The 18,534-nt window shown below is 39.4% G+C and overlaps 1 protein-coding gene across 20 annotated transcripts in view; it reads left to right on the plus strand.

Annotated features, from left to right (window-relative positions):
- The window catches only part of ANKS1B (ankyrin repeat and sterile alpha motif domain containing 1B), a 1,210,519-nt gene that overhangs the window by 860,441 nt on the left and 331,544 nt on the right, over nt 1–18,534 (plus strand). The gene's annotated exons all lie outside the window — the stretch shown is intronic.

The raw sequence follows: 18,534 nt of genomic DNA on the forward strand, positions 1-18,534 counted from the left end.
TCCAAATGCACTGAGCATCCACTTCTGTTCCAGACACAGTGCAAAGAGAAAAACAAAATTACATAGTATCTGTCCTCAAGGAGGTTATAATCAGACCAGTAAAAAATTATTTTAATACAAGGCCAAGCACGGAAGGAGCTATAATAGAAGTAAAGATGCAAGCTTTGGATGTTAAATGGAAGGGATGGTCTTTTCAGCTCAGGGAATCAGAAGAGGGTTCCTGCAGGACGTGGTAGACAAGGAATCAAAAAGCCATTCCTTTTTTAGGGGGAAAGTTTTGAAATAGCTTATGACACTCCAAGGAAAAACTGACCCAAAGCATTTGCTTAGCTTGTTCAGACAGGTAGATGTGTTGTTTTTTCTTGCTTGTAATAACCACCCTCTGAAATGCAGTTAGTGCTATCTATTCAGTCATGAATTTCATTCATCACTTTGCCCTTCAAGCTATAATGAGTTAAATACTTCAAGCCCAACCAGATACTCATGGTCAGCTTCAGTGGAGCAGGCTATAACTAGTTACCCAGTTAATCTTCTCCCATCCCTAAGCTAAGTACTTTTTCATTAGATGGTATTTCTTTGTGACTATTTCTTTGTAAGTGGTTGTGATCAATGGGGTTTTAGAGGTTGAAACCTGGTTGTCTTCACATCCACCTTTGCCTTTGATGATTGATTTTCTGAGGATCCGTAGTAAATTCTCTTCCTAGGAGTCCACATTCCCCAAAGGATTTCCTGGGTATATGCAGAAAGACACCGCAGGGCCAAGCAGTATCAAACATTTAAACAGAAATTTACTACTTGCCCAGCACTCTTCTAAGCACTTTGTGTGTAATAACTTTTTTAAATCTCAAAATTAAACCCCTACTTTACAAATGAAGAAGGCAAGGCACAGAGAAGTGAAGCAACTTGCCTAAGGTCACACAGCTAGTAACTGGCAGAGTCAGTACCCAAACCCAGGCAGCCTGACTCCAGAGTAGATGCTCTTAACTGCTGTCCTCTACTGCCTCTATTACCAGAATAACACATCTCTGTACTCTATGGAATTATCTATCAGTGCATTCACCTTTGGAAAAATGAATGGGCATTTTCACTATCTTGCTCAGATCTATAATATTCCATTTTAGCAAATAGAAGCTCAGCTTTTTTTTCTCAGTTAACAGGTAACCACTGCTCTTATCAGAGAACCTAAGTACTCAAGAAACTGCCAGATTCCTTCTCTTGTGTTTGCAAGAGAAAAATACATCTTGGCTTAGCTTGCCGTTCCATGAATTCATGATGGCATAAGTGCTAAGGAGATACACTTTAAACCATTTTTAAGGTTATAATTTATGAAAATCAAGTGTCCCAACAGGTTAAAAGCTTTTTTTTTAATTCATCATCAGTTTTAACCTTCAACCCTTTCTCTACATAGAGGCCCTACTTAGTGGGAAAAGATTGTACTTAGAATTTTCTAAATACTAAGTGGTAAATATTTTATAGAAATTTTTCAATGTGAAATTTTCTCCACGAATGTACAAGAGATTATTGCAGTAAATGTAGAGAAGATTGATTTCCCTGCCTCTCACCTCTGAGCCTCAATTACATCATCACTTATCACCCTTTACTTATGTCCACTTTTGTAAGTGCTACGTGATGTAGACACTAGTAACACTTGACCTTACATCCTGAGACCTTAGCATCCCAGTAGGATGGGAGCTAATTCTGCAAACACCCACATACTCAGGATGTTCATCAGTGAATCACTGACATCCATCCACGCAGCATTCTGGCCCTATGCTGGGTTCAGAGAGGAAGATACAAAAAAGGACAAGACTTTATCCCTGCCTCTAGGAGTTCTATGTACCTTTTAGATATAGATAGGCATATCAAAAATTAAAATACTACGTAAAAAATGCTATCAGAGAAGGGAAGAGCTAAGTGCATGGGGGTGAAGGAAGGCTTTCTGGATGGCCGGATGATGCTTCAGCTGGGTCTCAAAGAATGAATTAGCTTTTATAGTCATATAGAGCATTGAAGGAGTCATTCCAGACAGAAGCTGTTGCTGTGTTCCTGCTAGGACTAGGGACAGTAGGGAAAAAAGAAAGATACCCATATGTATCCTCTCTCCCTCTCTCTCCCTCTCTCTCCCTCTGTCTCTCTCTCTCTCTCATATGAGCACACTGACTTTCACACACACTCACATGCATTCACTTACTTCCACATATATTAACCCCAAACGAAACTATAAAAAGAATTCTTCCCAAACTTCTCCAACCCACTCAGAATTTTTTTTCTTTTCTAGACTTATAAAAACATAGTTGGCACTTAATTAATTCTCTTATATTTGTATATGTTTCAAATGTGTACCCAAATAAATTACAAATTCCTGAAAGTTTGAAAAGTTGGAATCTTACACTCCTTTGCATTTTTATAATATCTAGGGTGGTGTTACATTCATAGTTTGTGCTTTAGAATTCCTGTTGAATTGAATAAATAGCAACTACTAAAACTCGTAATAGCTGACTCTCTACTGGGGATTCCCAATAATGGAGTTGAAAATTCTGAGTCACTTTGTTGTCTCTGGTAATTAGAAATTCTAAACTGATTAAAACAAAACAAAAAAACAACATCAAAACAACAAAAACCTGACTATGTAGCCAGAATCATCTTCCTGACAGCCACGCTGTTCCTATCCCTATCTTGATGGAATAGTTCTTATGTTATCCCTTTACCATAGATATAAAAAGGTTCTCAGGACACTCCAGCCAGAGTTTCAAAATGGGACTACAGCAACAATCATAGAGTAATACTTCCCTGCATATTCTAGAACTTTCTAAAATTCCTCCTAATGATTTGTTCTGGGTGCCTCATGTCACCTGTGTGCATTAACCAGACCACTTAGTGGCCACGTGACATCTGCTTTTTGCTGCCTCTCTTGCCCTAGCTTATTATGGTGATGTCTCCTGTCACCACATCTTGAAACTGTGCCAACAAGACCTACCAAAAGTGTTCTGCATGCTGTTCATACCCACTGATTGCCCATTATACACTGCCAGTGACTGCCAAAGGCCGCTTCAGGGCAGGTCTCTGTCAGAGGTGCTGATGTCTGCACTACAGGTTGTGATGTTCATTGTCTTCAAGGGCACCTTAGCCAATGCCAACCACATGCACTGCCAATGCCACTGAAGCCTGCCAATGTGGGCACCATCCCCAACTGCCAGTTCCCAATGTTAAAAGCAGCAATATCTGCAATTGTGGTTCCATTTCTGCTTGCTAATGAACTCACTGGTGCCAACTCTGCTGACTCCTTTTGTTCCCAGGGTCCCAAAAATGTTTCATGATACATCTGTTGTATTGCAACCTCTTATTTTAAGGCATGGTCCGCAGGAGCTGGGCCAAAGCTCTGTTGGAGAGTCAGATCCTGAAATCTATTCAGAAGCACCCATCCCCTCTGATATTCAACTTTTGTCCCTTGAATCAAATGCATATGCCTTAACTACCTTCCCTGAGCAGAGAGTCTTTTGAGGCCCCTAGATTCCTCATTGAAAACAGACCTCTGGCAAGGCCATCCCTGTTGGTCATCCATATATTACCACACATGGTAGATGAACACAGTTTGGTTCAAACTGAGATCTGTACCACACAGCTGCAGCCATCAAGCTAACAGATTCCCAGTCTGTTGTCAGAGAACAAGGAGCATTATATTTGGCCTCTCTATCAGGAAAATCAAGCTGGCTCTAACTTCAAAATATGTCCAAATTTGGGCCACTTCTCACCGCCTCTATTCAGCTACCCCGTCCAAGCCATCAGCCTCTGTTTCCTGACTTCCACAGTCTCCTAACATGCCTCCCCACTTCTACTCTTATCTTCCTATGAATTATTCTTAACTCAATAACCAGAGCGATTCCACCAAACATAAGTCAGAATATGTCACACTTCTGCTCCAAATCTGGTTCTGGCAGCCCATATCACTCAGAATGAAAGCTAGAGTCCTGACAAGGCCTCCCAGGCCCTACCTGATCTGGCTGTCGTGATCTCTCTGACCTGCTCCTCACCAAGGTCTCCTTGCTACTCCTTGAACACACGGAAGTCTCACTCCTTCCTAAGAGTCTGTGCTCTAGCTGTTCCCCTTGCTTGGAATTCTCTCCCCCCATTTGCCAGCACAGCCAATTCCCTCAGCATCTTTAAATCTTTGTTCAAATCTTGTCTTTGAACTAAGCAAGGCTTCCATAACCACCCTATTTATACTGCACCCACCCTACACACACATTCCAGCATTCCCAATCCTTTGTTGTACTTTGCGTTCTTTCACAGTACTTATCCTCTTCTAGCATAATATATATAAGTTCCTTATTTATAATGCTTATTACTTATTGTCTGGAATGTAAGCTCCACAAGGACTGATACCTTTATATGTTTTGTTCACTGATGCCTAGAATTTAGTAGACACTCGGTAAGAATTTGTTGAATGAGTGAATGAATGAATGAATGAATGATAGGTCCTCATTTTTGTAACTCTCTGAATGAATGTAAGCCTATTAACTTTTGGCCATGATGTGAATGACTACCCTACCCAGGAAGAGCATAAACAAGCTGTTCATTTGTACACTGCTAACTTTGGCTTTATGGTGCATTTATCTGTTTGAAGTACTTCAGTGAACGATATTATTATGCACATACCCTGAAGTTCTGAGAAAAGACATGATTTTTAAATATTAAATAAATAGAATTGACATTCAGAGCATTCATTATCTTCCCAGGACCCAAGCCTGAGGAAATTTTTTTCAGTTGAGACTAATAACATGCAAATCATTTTCCTGATTGATGGTAGCATTTAAGGTTTTGGTTTTAAGAGCAAAGCAGTGTGCTACATAACCACAGAATAGATGCATAAATGTTAGAAAACATGTACTGTCAGAAAAAAAAAGAGAGGTCTTGTGTCTTTCTCTAAATATAGTTCACATCACTGGCAGAGCTTGAAAATGTGAAAGATGTCCAGCTCTGTTCAGCACCCTATTCTAGTTGCGACTCATTCTCGGTTCACCTTTAAGCGAGCCCTTGTATCATAAAATATCTTTGTAACAAGGAAATAAATCAAATAACGATATTTAACAAAAAGCTCTGGGGTTAACATTATCCCAACAAGAATTTTAGAAATGAAAAGATGGTAAAAACATTTCCTTTTATTGGATTTTTAAAAACACCCTTTTTATTGAAAGCTTCAGGTGGATGTACAATAAAATCACTCAGTAAAATAATTCAACCCCAAGGGCCATCTTTATGTACTGTGTACTATGTAGTGGCTTCACTGCTCTTTTCATGCGTGTTCCCACACAGATCTTACATGGCAGATAACAGTTCTCAGATGCTGTTCCATATGGTGATTATGTGTGCACTGGTAAAAAGATTGGTGCTTCACTGTTGGTCCGCTCACTCTGCTAGCAGAGCAACAAAGAGATTGTTTTGTAGTTGTTGCCATTGTCATTTTTTTCGACTGTGATTTATAGAACCTGTCTGTGTTGGCTCGTTTACTCCTTTAATCTGTGGTCAGTCCAGGGCTTTTGATCAAAGATTGTCCCCTGACCCTGATGGCCGTAGATCTGGCCTGTGCTTCTCTTTTGTCCACTAACAGGTCCCTGCTTTTTGAGCTGTTGAAAGACGATCACTGATATGTCTTGGAAACATTTCTCATCTGTGCACTCTTTGTTGTCCACTTCTTCACTTCCTATTTACTCCATAGTCTAAGATGTGTAAAACTGGGGACACCTCAGGCACTCCCTAAGCTAGAGCTACTTTGTTTCTTTTATTCATGAAATAGAAGTCATGGCACATCAAGACAATGCCCAATCCAAATCGCTTTACTTTTCCTTTATTCCTCCAAAATGCAGTGCCATGTAATATCCTGATATTACCTCTTCATGGCCTGCCCTAGGCCTAAAGCTGGAGTCTTCAATTGTCTAAACACTCAAGAGCCCCAGACTGTTGAGGCGTGATTGATGGTGGGGAAAAAATAGAGGAGTGACTGTTATGTGCAGTTTTTAAGTCCATGGTGACATCAAACCCAGTTCTCCTACTTGACTGGGGCTCTGAGGGTATAGGGTTCTCCCTATTCTTTCATACAAATTGTATCCATAACAGAGACAAACAAAGGGTCTTCAAGCAGCAGATTTTTACATTACCTGTTTCCCTCCCTTGCTGCAGATACATAGCCCAGAGACCTTATCATATCTTGCTTTCCAACAATAGTCACAGTCTATTAATCCCTTCGATTCCCACAGAAAGAATACCATTGCGTGGAGTAACCAGGGTCTCAAGAACCATCAAGAGCATTTTCCAAAACATCACCTAAAACCCCTCCCAAATGAGATGATATATGTGAAATCATTTTGGGAGCTTTAAAGTACCATATAGTTGTTAGATGGTGTTATTGCCATTAATAGGACTGTTTTCTAGACATGTCTCTCCCAGCAAAGTTGCACTGTGATAGCACTTAGTTGATGGGCAGACTTTTTTCTGGGGCCCCATGGTCAGTGGATCTGCCTTTCTCTTTAATGTTCAATCGGTCTTTTAAGAGCCACTGATGAAACAGCACAGTGATGCCCAAGCCCAGGTTCACAGCCTGTGAGATATTTGATCCTCGCACTATTTGATAGACCTGCATTTGGACTTGGCAGCACACTGTCTGCTAGCGCTGCTTGTCCTGATTTATTTTTCAGGGCTGCTGTTAGTCCAAGTCTTGGGTAGCAGCAGGACAAAGCAGAAGAGGCTAGAACAAGGAGCCAGAATAGAGGGAGAACCAACGATATCAGCAGTCTATATTACAAACGTCCTATCACGGAGTGTGAGAGTACAAAGTACATCCTAGTGGGAAAGAAAGCCACAGTCCATTGTGGCAAGTTGTAGGTGAGCCTGGTACATCAGGGCCATTGGCACAGGTGGGCCTACACAAGTGATAGTCTGGCTTGTATGTTTGTAGCCGAGGAGTAACATGACAGAGTACAGCCCTTAACCAGAGGACAACCTTTACCAGTACTTTGCATGCCAGGATCCAGCTGTCACCAAGTCTAAGCCAGTAGCTTCTAGGGCCCTTGCACTGTTTTGAAGCAAACATCACTATCCCCAAAGTTAGTTCCAACGATGCCTCTCAGCTCTGTAATTTCCAAGAAAGGCAAGCAAAATCCCCAAGCAAGAGGCAAGCCCTCTACCGCACCTCAATCTTCAGTGCACTCCTGGATTCTTATTCCTTTATAACTCTGACCTTCCTCAACTCTGAGTCCTCATGTTTTACCCCTTCCCAAGCCTTTTGTTTTGTGCTTTAAAAAACCCTCATCTTCTTCCTTCTCTTCCCATTTAAACTCCTTAAAAGAATAGTTTAGATTGCACTTTCTACTGCCTCATCTCTAACTCAGACTTCAACCCAGCACAGCCTGGCTTCTGTGTTCTTCTCAATAAGGTTCACGGGAACCTACAGGCCGGATCCCAGGAACACTTGGCCTTCCTTATCTTACTAGCCCTCTCTGCAGCATCCCGTTGCTGCTGCCCACATCCTCCTGGAAGCACTTTCCCCTACTGTTCCTTTTGCCCTGACCATTCCGTTTTGGTCTCCTGGGTATGTCTTAAATTTTGCTCATTCATTGAAAGTGTTGATTTATCCTCAGACCATTTCTCTTCTCACACCACATAATTTCTTTCTGCAATCTCATCCAGCATTATTTCAGCTCCCACTTAAGATAAAAATAACTGAGATTTATTGAGTGCTTCTGTGTGGTAGGTGCTTTGCTAAGCTCTACCTCAGAGTAGATATCTTTTTATCACTCACATTACTAATCAGAGTATGGGTGTTTAGGAAGGTTGAGTAGTTTACTCAAGGATATACAACTAATAAAGGAGGACCCAACACTCATACTTGTGCTGTTGATGATAAGCAAAGTTATAGGTCTCCCCAGAATTCTCCCCCAAATGTCAAGTGCCATTCCACGGGAATCTTTAATTCCTCATGTCTCAAACTAAACTTATTTATATCTCCACAAGCTAGTTTTTTTTTCTTTCTCAGATGGCAATACCACCATGCATCTAGGTATCCAAACTAGAAATCTGGGAATTTTTCTACATTTTCCCTCTTATCCCTTTCACAGTTGTCACAAAGGGGCAGTGGTGTCACTGACAGAAAGATGCCAATAAATGCAGTTAAAACATAAGAGGTTTCTTTAATGACAATTCTTGTGAAACGTTATACCTACACAAAACAAGAGGAAAGGTAGCATGCTATCAAATGGAAGTACAGTCTCCTTTAAATGTACTATGAGAAATTGCCTTATTTTTCAATTATACTTTTGTATTACAGAAAAGGTTAAGCTGCTGTAATAGAGACTTCCATAATATGGTGATTTAAAGAATAGAAACATTTATTTCTCTCATGTAACAGTATGAAATGAGCAGTCCAGGTTTTTAAGTTGGCTCTGCTCTCTGCAATTCTAGAAGGACCCAGGACCTCCCATCTCTTGCTCTGTCATCCTCTAAAGCATTTCTCCTCCAAGTATGGTCCATGACTGTCTGCATCAGCGTTGCCAGGAAACTTGATAAAAATGCAGAACATAAGATCCTCCCACCAATCTACTGAAAAGCAGTCTGCATGTTAGCAGATTTTCCACATGATTCTTGTGTGCTTTAAAATTGGAGAAGCATTTCCCAATCTCTAGGTTATTCTTTGGCCTCTATAATCAAAGCTGGGTTGCCCACCCTGATGTTCCAGCTCATGGGAAGGCAAAAATAAAGGCACTCTAGAGCAAGGAACCTATCTTTTTGGTTGGAAATGACCTGGAAGTTGCATGCAACACTTTCACTAGCATCCCAAAAGGACAAACTTAATCACATAGCAGCAAACAGAAAAGAAGCTGGCTAGTCTTGTCTCTAACTGGGCAGATACAAACCCAATTTAAAGCCCAATACTGTGGAAGATGAGGGGGCAGTTTTTGGTGGATAACCAGTATCTCTGTCACAAGGTTGTGTCACTTCGCAGATATAAAAATATGTCATCTGTTATTGGCTTCTTAGGTTCCATATTCCCTTTGTCTGATACCATTCCAGTATCATAATGCTGGCCTAATAGCTGTTGCACTGAGAACTATTTTTCTTCGTTTAGTCCCCCAAAACTATTAAAATGTATATCATCTTTCCCTTTCTTATTATTGGCTTTACATATTTTTATTGCCTTACTCTTGTTGCTGTATCTTATCATAAGGTATTATCCTTGTCTGCATAGAATAAGCTGGATTTTGGATAGAGGAAAAGGGTAATAGACAATAATTTACATCCATACATATATGACAAACCCAGAATGTTTCAAGTAAAACTGAGAAATTAAGAGAAAATAAAGCTGTAGTGATCATGTAATTTTATAAGTGGTTTAGACATTTATTTTTTTTCATTTATTTTTTTTCAGACATTTATTTTTATAACAAAGAAAGTCTTTCTCTTCTTACTCGTGTAAAACCTTAAAATATGAGTTACTCTGATTGAAGTAGATTTGACCATCTCGGAGCCTGAGCTATTTTCATGTCTCAAACTAAACTTATTTTAGTTTAGTCTCATAACTGATCTCCCAGGACAGCCTTTTGAAACTCCAGAACTCCACAGAACACTGCCCTGTGATCAGTGGTCTCTTTCCGCTATGTCATCCAGAATGCTGACAGAGCTCTCTCTGAGTCCAGATGTGCTCTAAAAGTCTCCTGTGTGAAAATCAATGCAGTTTTGTGTATAATCACAAACCTCCAAGAGCAATAATAAAGGCATTTGGCAAAATATATCAATATATCTAAGTTTTCCTGAGACTGAAGCGTCACTGCTATCTCCAATTTCTTCCCAGCTCACATTTGTCCCTGGTCTTTGGAGTTGAACTAGCTCAGAGGTTGCCTTGCTGTGAACCTCTGTTCTGAATGCCTGCTGCCTGCCCACCACTCTGCCTCTCAGATTGTAGACTGTGCCTGACTCTTTCCTGCTCAGCAGTTCTGTCTCCGCCCAGCCCTGTCCTGCCGTATGTCCCTTCTGGGGAAAGCATTTCATCATTGTTCGTTGGAGAAGGCAGTCATGGTGCTCCCTGTGGGTGCTGCTAAAGACTCATGAAAGAAGTGAGGATGCCATCTGATCTTTAACCTTAATGTCCTATCTTATTACCTTTTTTTTCCCTTAGGCTTGCCTTTGAGCTTCTTTTTTCCTTACTGGATAAATAAATCTGAGACTAATCTGAAATTAATTTATGAATCATGGAATTATAAAATTTAGGAGTTAAAAAGGAACTTTGATATCATTGCTCCTACACCCCCATTTTATAGGTGCAAAAACTGAGAGAGAGAAAGGTGAAGTAAACTGCCCGTGGTTACACCGCCAGTTCATAGTAGAACCAAAAGTGCTGGGCTACTGAAACAAAGTCCAGTGCATGTCATAATACAGCATACTACATGGAATTGGTTCTTGGTATGTGGAGGTTTTAAATAATTATAAATGTTAAGGTTAGAGCATAAAAATAGCCCTCATTTTCATAACATGATGTGCAAAAATACAAATTCCCCTACAAGTGGATAAAGTTGTCATTTCATCTTGTCAGACCAATGATTACAAAGTTCCTTTGTAATTCATACATGTTACAATTCCATGATTTGTAAATTAATTTCAGATTATTCTTATATTTGTTTATCCAATGAAGAAAAAATAAGCCCAAAGGCAAACCTAAGGGAAAGAAAAAGGTTATAAGACAGGACATTTAGGTTAAAGATTAGATTACATCATTTAACTACTTAATTGAATAAACATTTAGCAAATACCTGACATGTGTGAGATATTCTGCTGGACATTCAAAAGACTACAAAGACTGTGATTATACTGGGAGCTATTGATTGTTCATTTAGGGTGGTTTTCCAGTTTGCTAAAGCTGCAAAATACCAGAAATGGATTGGCTTTTATAAAGGGAACTTATTAGGTTACAAATTTACAGTTCTAAGGCCATAAAAGTCTCTGAACTAAGGCATCAACAAGAGGATGCCTTCAGTGAAGGACGGCCGATGGCATCTGGATCACCTCTGTCAGCTGGGAAGGCACATGGCTGGTGTCTCCTTGTCCTTTGCTCCTGGGTTGTGTTTCAAAATGGCTTTCTCCAAAATGTCTCTGAGCTTCTGTCTCTCTTAGCTTCTTTCAGCTTTCTGCTTGTTTCTTCTGGGGCATTTCTTTCTAAGTGTCTGGGAGTCCTCTCTTAGCTTCTCTGGGGAAATCTCTAGGCTTCATCTCTTAGCTTAGTATCTCCAGATATCCTTCTGTCTGCATCTTCCAGTGTCTCCAAGCATCTGGGTCTGTGTCGGCTCTTAGCTTCTCCCGGGGCAAACTCTGCATTACATATCTTAGTTTCTCTCCAAAATGTCTCTCTCAGTGTCTCTGAGCTCCTTCTCTCCATGAGCTCTTTTAAAGGATTCCAGTGATCTAATTAAGACCCACCCTAACTGGACAGGTCGCATCTCCATGGAAATATTCAATCAAAAGGTTCCACCCAAGATTGGATTAAAAGATCATGGCTCTTCTGGGATCCATAAGAGTTTCAAACTGGTACAGATGGAGTGTATGGTGTGTGAATTAAACTGTTTAAAAAATAAACAGAAAGATACAAGTGCTGGAGAAGATACGGAGAAAGAGATATACCTATTCATTGTTGGTGGGGAAGTAGAATGGTGTGACCCCTCTGGAGGGCAGTGTGGCGGTTCCACAGGAAGCTAAGTATAGAGTTGCCATTTGATCCCTAAGGTGGCCTAAGGGTACATCAACAGGTGAATGGGTGAACTGTGGTGTATACATACAACAGAATATTGAACAGCTACAAGAAGGAAAGAAGTTGTGAGGCATGCAACTAGTTGAATGAAACTTGAGGATATTGTGTTGAATGAAATAAGCCAGAAACAAAAGGATAAATGTTGTAAGGCCTCACTAGTATAGATTAACTATAATGAGCAAATGCTGAGGATTAAATTTGAGAGCATAGATTATCAGAGGATAGAATTTGGGCAGAGACTGGGCAATTGATGATGCAAGAGTACAGAATGTACAATAAGGCTTATTGTAAAGGTTCCCTAGATTGTAAGCTCTTATAGCAATCACATCTATTCCTGAGTTTTAACAGTTATTTAATAGATGCTCATTTGGTACAAAATTTATATTCTCTATAGCACACGATCTAATTTAACTTCTATGGTCAGTTTATTTAAACAACATAATTACATGGAACCTAGAATAGGGAATGAGATCTTGTTATTCTGTACAGGTTAATATAATATTCCAATACATCCCAGAGTATTTTGGGCAGAAAATAAAAAAGTATTTTCTCCCAGTCCTTTGGGGGAAAAGGTGGAAATATTAAACTTCCCCATCTAGGGAGTTCCTGATAGTCTTGCAAGCATTGGGGTCTACCAATGTAATAGGCAAAGCCCTCAATCTTGGGGCTTGGCCTTATCAAACTTATTCCTGCAAAGGAGAAGCTAAGCTTACTTACAATTATGCCTAAGAGTCACCCCCCAGAGAACCTCTTTTGTTGCTCAGATGTGGCCTCTCTCTCTCTCAGCCACCTCTGCAAATAAACTCACTACCCTCCCCCTTATGTGGGACATGACTCCCAGGGGTGTAAGTCTCCCTGGCTCTGTGGGACATGACTCCCAGGGATGAACCTAGCCCTGGCATCTTGGGATTGAGAATGCCTGCTTGACCAAATGGGAGAAAAGAAATGGACCAAAATAAAATTTCAGTAGCTAAGAGATTTCAAATAGAGTTGAGAGGTCATTCTAGAGGTTATTCTTATGCATTACATAAATATTCCTTTTTAGTTACTAGTGTATTAGACTAGCTAGAAGGAAATACCTGAATCTGTTGAATTGTAATCCAATGTACTTAATTCTTGATGATGATTCTATAATTATATAGCTGTTATCATGTGACCCTGTGATTGTGAAAACCTTGTGACTTATACTCCCTTTATCCAGTGTATGGGCAGATGAGTAATATAGATGAAACAATATATAAATGATAGGGGGAGATAAGGGGTATGTGATATTTTGGGTGTTCTTTTTTCTTTTTCTTTTTTCTTTTTTAGAGTAATGAAAGTGTTCTAAAGTCGATTGTGATGATGAATGCACTATATGATGAATCTGTGAGCCATTGATTGTATACTTTAGATGGATTGTATGGTGCGTGAATATATCTCAATAAAATTGCATTTTAAAAAAGAGAGAGAATACAAAGATGACTGAGACCCAGTTTCTGCCTCAAGGAGGTGACAGTCCAAGGAAGAAGACAGATACATCTCTAACTACAAGAAAAAGCAGACCAGTCAGTGTTGTACTATGCAAATAGCTAAAGAAATTTAGCAAAGCATTGATTCATTTTGACTTTGGAGTAGGGTAACATTGGAGAAGCCTTGACAGAAGGGGTAACATTTAAACAGGACCTTTTAGTAATAAATAGACTTTCAACAGAAGAAGAGGAAAGAAATAGCATTCCTCATAAAGGGAATGATGTGAGCAAATTATGGAGGTATCCTGGATAGACAATCAGACCCATAATTACTTAGGTTAGAATCAGTAAGGATTCAATACAGGGATGTTTACTAAAGGACAGTGAGGTAGTTGAGAGGGATGTTGATGTTAGCTTAGCTCAGCATCCCAGTTCTTTCTCAGTATCATGGAGTAGCATTTGCAAGTAGATAAACAAATTGAAGAGTTTGGATTATATTCTATAGGCACAGTGTATAAAAAACACCAGGTTTTGAAGTAAGGAGTGATTCTTCTGGTCAGTTTTTCTCTGTATATCAAAATTTCAGTGGTTTATGAAAATAATTTTTCTACTCAAGAATCCACAGGTCAGCTGTGGTTCAGCTGATCTCAGCTGGACTTGCCCAAGATCCATCTAGCTAGAGAGGACTCCAGCCTTTGGGTTAAATTTAGGTTTCCTCCACAAATCTTTCTCTTTCTCCTAGGACCAGCAGTTCTGCATATGCGCAGCACTTGTTATTCTCATGGCAGACAACAGGAATACAGGAGGATGAGTGGTAGGTCACAGAAAAACAGAGGCCTCATCTATAAACTGCCACACTGACACTTCTCCCCATTCCATTGGCCAAGCAAATAACATGGTCCACATCAATGAGTCAGGGAAGCAACTCCAGCCACAGTGGGAGTCCATGCAGGTCACTTGCAAAGGGCACAGAAGCATAATTCTAATATAAGAAGAAAGTGAAGAATTGGGAATACCACTTCCATCTACTATAGTCACCTGTTGAAAAACAACTGTTGCTAGGAGGGGATGCTAAGAGAGTTTAGTAGATGTAAGTCCTTTTGAAAACAAGATGGAGAAGGTTGGGAGCAAGGGGAGGAGGAAGGGGTGAGAGAGGAAAGAAAAGATTTGATTGAAAGTTGAAAAGATTAGCAGCCAAGGGGCAAACTGTAATGCAGTTTCAAATTGAGCATTGGTTTAATTTAGGGTGGCAGGAAGGGAAGAGTTATTGAATACCTATTATATTCCAAGCACAATGCTAGGAAATTTGCATATCCTATATCATGTAATCTTTTTAACAACACTTGGGTTAGAAATTATATACTAATTTTAGAAAAGAGTAAAACGAGACCCAGAGATCTCAGTTGCCAAAGATCACCCAAAAAAATAAGCTGGGATTTTTTCATTTCCAAGTCCATTGTATCATATATTGGTTCTTCTCCAGTAGGGGTGGGGAGGAGGAAACTGATTTGAGAGACATTTTAGAAATCAAATTTATAGGATTTGTTGGTTGAATTTGATAGGATGGTAACATTTAAATTAACAAAAAAAAGGAAAATAAGTTGACTCCTAAGCTAAGCTTCTACTTGGGCAATGGAGTGACGGCACCCATCAACTAAGCTATGAAATACTGAGGGAAGGCCAGTTGGTGAGTGGAAAGATATGAATTTATTTTTATTTTTGTTTTTGTTTTTGACTCTTTGTGTTGGTGAGGCCTGTCTCACATACATGTCCTACAAATAGTTGAAATTTGGATCTTAAAGCTCCTAAGAAGAGAAACCAGGCTTGGAAAAATCACTACAGAAGTAGGGGTGATTCCAAGCATTGAGAATATTAGCAAAGATAAGAATGTGTCTTGCACAGTTGATGTTCAGGAAACAACTAGCAATTGAACATAATGTTAAATACATGTGCCTAATCACATGCATTAGGGTACACAGGTCTGAACAGTGGGAGATTATGTTGACAAGATAAATTTATACCTGGTCACAATTGGCCATGAATGCTAGAATAGGACATTTGAACTGTTATCAAGAAGGAACAACTACAAGTTTTTGTGCAAGGGTTGACAGAAGAGGCTGACTTATATGTATGCAGCAGCAAGATAAAGGCTGTACCAAAGTTGAGAGGCCAAGCGGAAGGCTATCACGTTAGTTTTTGTAAGAGCTAACAAGAACCTAAACAGGATAGTGGCAGTAGCAACAGAAATGAAGGAACAGATGGGAGAATTGCTTTGGAAAAAATTACTGTGCAGAACAGTAACAATTGTGCATATCATTAAATATGTGTCAAGTTAATTTTGTAACTTCATTTGGCACTAATGGTTTCCTCTCTTCAGGTATACATAGCTTTCATGATTTATCGGTCATCTGTTTGCATATTTTTAAATTATGAGTTATAATTTCTATGAGGAAAGGGACTGTGACTGTTTTTTCTCTTTTATTTCCACAACATCCATCAAAATAAGCACTGATTAAATATTTATTCAATATGTGGATGGATGCAAGTTGCCCCTACACACATCAGCATATTCCTTTCCAGGATCTCTTCACCTTTGGTCTTATCCTGCCCTTGTCTCCCACCAAATTTTCCCCTCACTCTCACCTCCTTAAAGTGAGAACTTGCCTTCCGTGAATAACCAGATTAGTGAGCAGTCTACACTCAGTGAAATACACATATTGGGTCACGTGTTTGTCCCTGAACCAATCACTGTATAGGAGAGAAAAAATATACAGTGACTGGCTTAGCTCTGGATCACACGTCCACCTCTGGAGCCAGGAATGCTTTCAGGTCCCTCCAAATCATATGGACTGAGAATGAGAGAGTCTGATTCCCAAGAAAAACTAGGGCACCATTAACAGAAATAGGAGAATGGATAATGGGCAGGCTAAACAAATAACCAACCAACAGGTTTTAACAGCAATCAGAGAAAGAAAGCATACTGTAGCCACTAAATAAAGTGATCTTTATAAGTTTTCCTCATCTCAAGCCACCAACAGTTGACTTCACAAGAGACGTATTATTATATCTCCCTCAGTATTTTCTTAGACACCACACTATCATTCCAGTGATCACTTACTAATACATTATCTTGTTCAGGTGGGTTACAGATGTAGGTTGCAAAGAACAGAGACCCACCCAATCTAGCTTAAGAAGAATTGATTTTAAGGAGATAGGGATTTCATGAACACTCAAAAGCTCCAGTATATTCAAGCCTCAAGGAAACTGAAAAAGTATCAGGAATCTTTAAGGCCTCTTTCCCTTAGGAACTGCAACATCTCTTGCTTACACCTTATATCTCACCCAATTTTCTTGCTTTACCAATCAGCTTTATCTACTAACTCATCACTTCTACTTCCATACAACCTTTGCCGAAACAAGGCTTTGAATTGCCACAACCCATTGGCTCTGGCTCTACCTCGCTTTTTCCTCTTGGTACTAGTGCCTCTGTTTCATAATTTCTCAATTCCAAATTCTTGAATGGGGAGTTTAAATGTCCCAGCTCATCTTTTTTGACGGGCCTATGAACCAGCCATGCTTGGGCTGTGGTTTTCTCTTTGGTTTAACCACCTGGGTGTCAGAGGAAAGAGAAAATGTGGCTCATATCATGGGTAGGACAGCATGGCTAGGGGTGAGAGAGTTTTCCTTGAAAGTTTGCGTGGGTAGGCAGGCACTGTCTAATACTTCTAGGACATGGAAGAGCCAAATGAGATTGCTCTAAAGAATCTCTACATCTTTCAGAAAGCAGTTTCTAGGCAGCCTATCTATGAGCTCCTTGACTGATCTTCAAGATGTGTTTTGTAGTTTCAAAGAATATTTACAACAGTCTGATGAGAAATGAAGTTTGGACTCTAATGCAAACAATGAATTCACTGTAGCTTTAAAATAGAAGATATTTAAACTACAAAACGGAAATTAAACTGGGGAATGGAACAACAAGAAAGAGGGAAGTAGAAAAATGAACTTAAAAATGAAGGCATGATCTCACTGACATGAAATAATTAGAATAAGCAATTCACAGAGTCAGAAACTGAGATACAGGTTACCAGGGGCTGGGGTGGGGGTCGGGAATGGGGGGTTAATTCTTAAATTGGGCAGAGTTTCTATTTGAGGTGATGGAAAAGTTTTGGTAATTGATGGTGATGGTAGCACAACATTGTGAACTTAATTAACAGCACTGAATTATTTATTTGATTGTGGTCAAAAGAGGAAATTTTAGGTTGTATATGTTACTAAAATAGTTTTTTAAAAAAACCCATGGAACTGCACAACACAGTGAACCCTAATGTAAACCATGGACTATAGTTATTAGTCTAATTATAATAATATTGTGTCATCAATTGTAACAGATGTACCATGCTAATGCAAGGTGCTAATATGGAACTCTGTATTTCCTGCATGATTTTTCTGTAAACCTACAACTTCCCTAATAAAAAAAATTGAATAAAGAGAATCTCAAAATTGAGAACGCTGCATAATGACAGAAAGCCTAACATGTTTAAGATTAAAATCTGAATTCCTGATGCCCAGACTAATCTTGTCTCTGCTCACAAATCAGAATCATGTAGCTTTCCATTAGTGTTTATCTCCTTGAATCTGGAGTAAGAGGAAAATGTATGTTGCGTTTTGCCCAGTTTGCTGTCCCCATCATGAATTTCCCTGAAGGATTACGTGAGGTTTATGAGATGCCAGCTGTCCTTAATGACTGAAGTATTAAGATATATGGTATTGCATGCAAAGCAGCATAAATTTTAGAGGTGAGTCACTTTAAAAACCAGGAACCACAATTTCAACTAAAATTTCAAATAAGGGCTAAGGGACTAGAATAATCCATATGAAATTTTAAACCCAGAAGTTTTTCTTGCTTAAATTACTTTCACACCCCAATTTAAACTCAGCAACATTATGTTGCTGTCACACTTCTTTGTTCTCCTAAAGTAAAAAAAAAAAACATTCTGTATATAGCTGATAAAAAAAATAGGAAACTGTCTGCCAGCATGTTCTGTATTCATGTCTAACATAAAGTAGAGTCTATGCAGAACACATGGTCTTAAAACACCCAAGAGGCTCTTCTTTACTGGCTTAACACAGCAGAATGTTTCTACAGCATGTTTGCACCACCTACAATACATATCTTGCATAAGCATGGATTCCTTTTCAATGTTCAAGTCATGCAGTATATTCACATGTTTTGTGTGCATGTGAGAAATAGCACCTACATTTTTGAAAGTGCGGTTCCTTTTGCCTTCAGCTTTG

The sequence above is a fragment of the Choloepus didactylus genome, chromosome 8, assembly GCF_015220235.1.
Source record: "Choloepus didactylus isolate mChoDid1 chromosome 8, mChoDid1.pri, whole genome shotgun sequence".
In the NCBI taxonomy this organism is placed as follows: domain Eukaryota; kingdom Metazoa; phylum Chordata; class Mammalia; order Pilosa; family Megalonychidae; genus Choloepus; species Choloepus didactylus.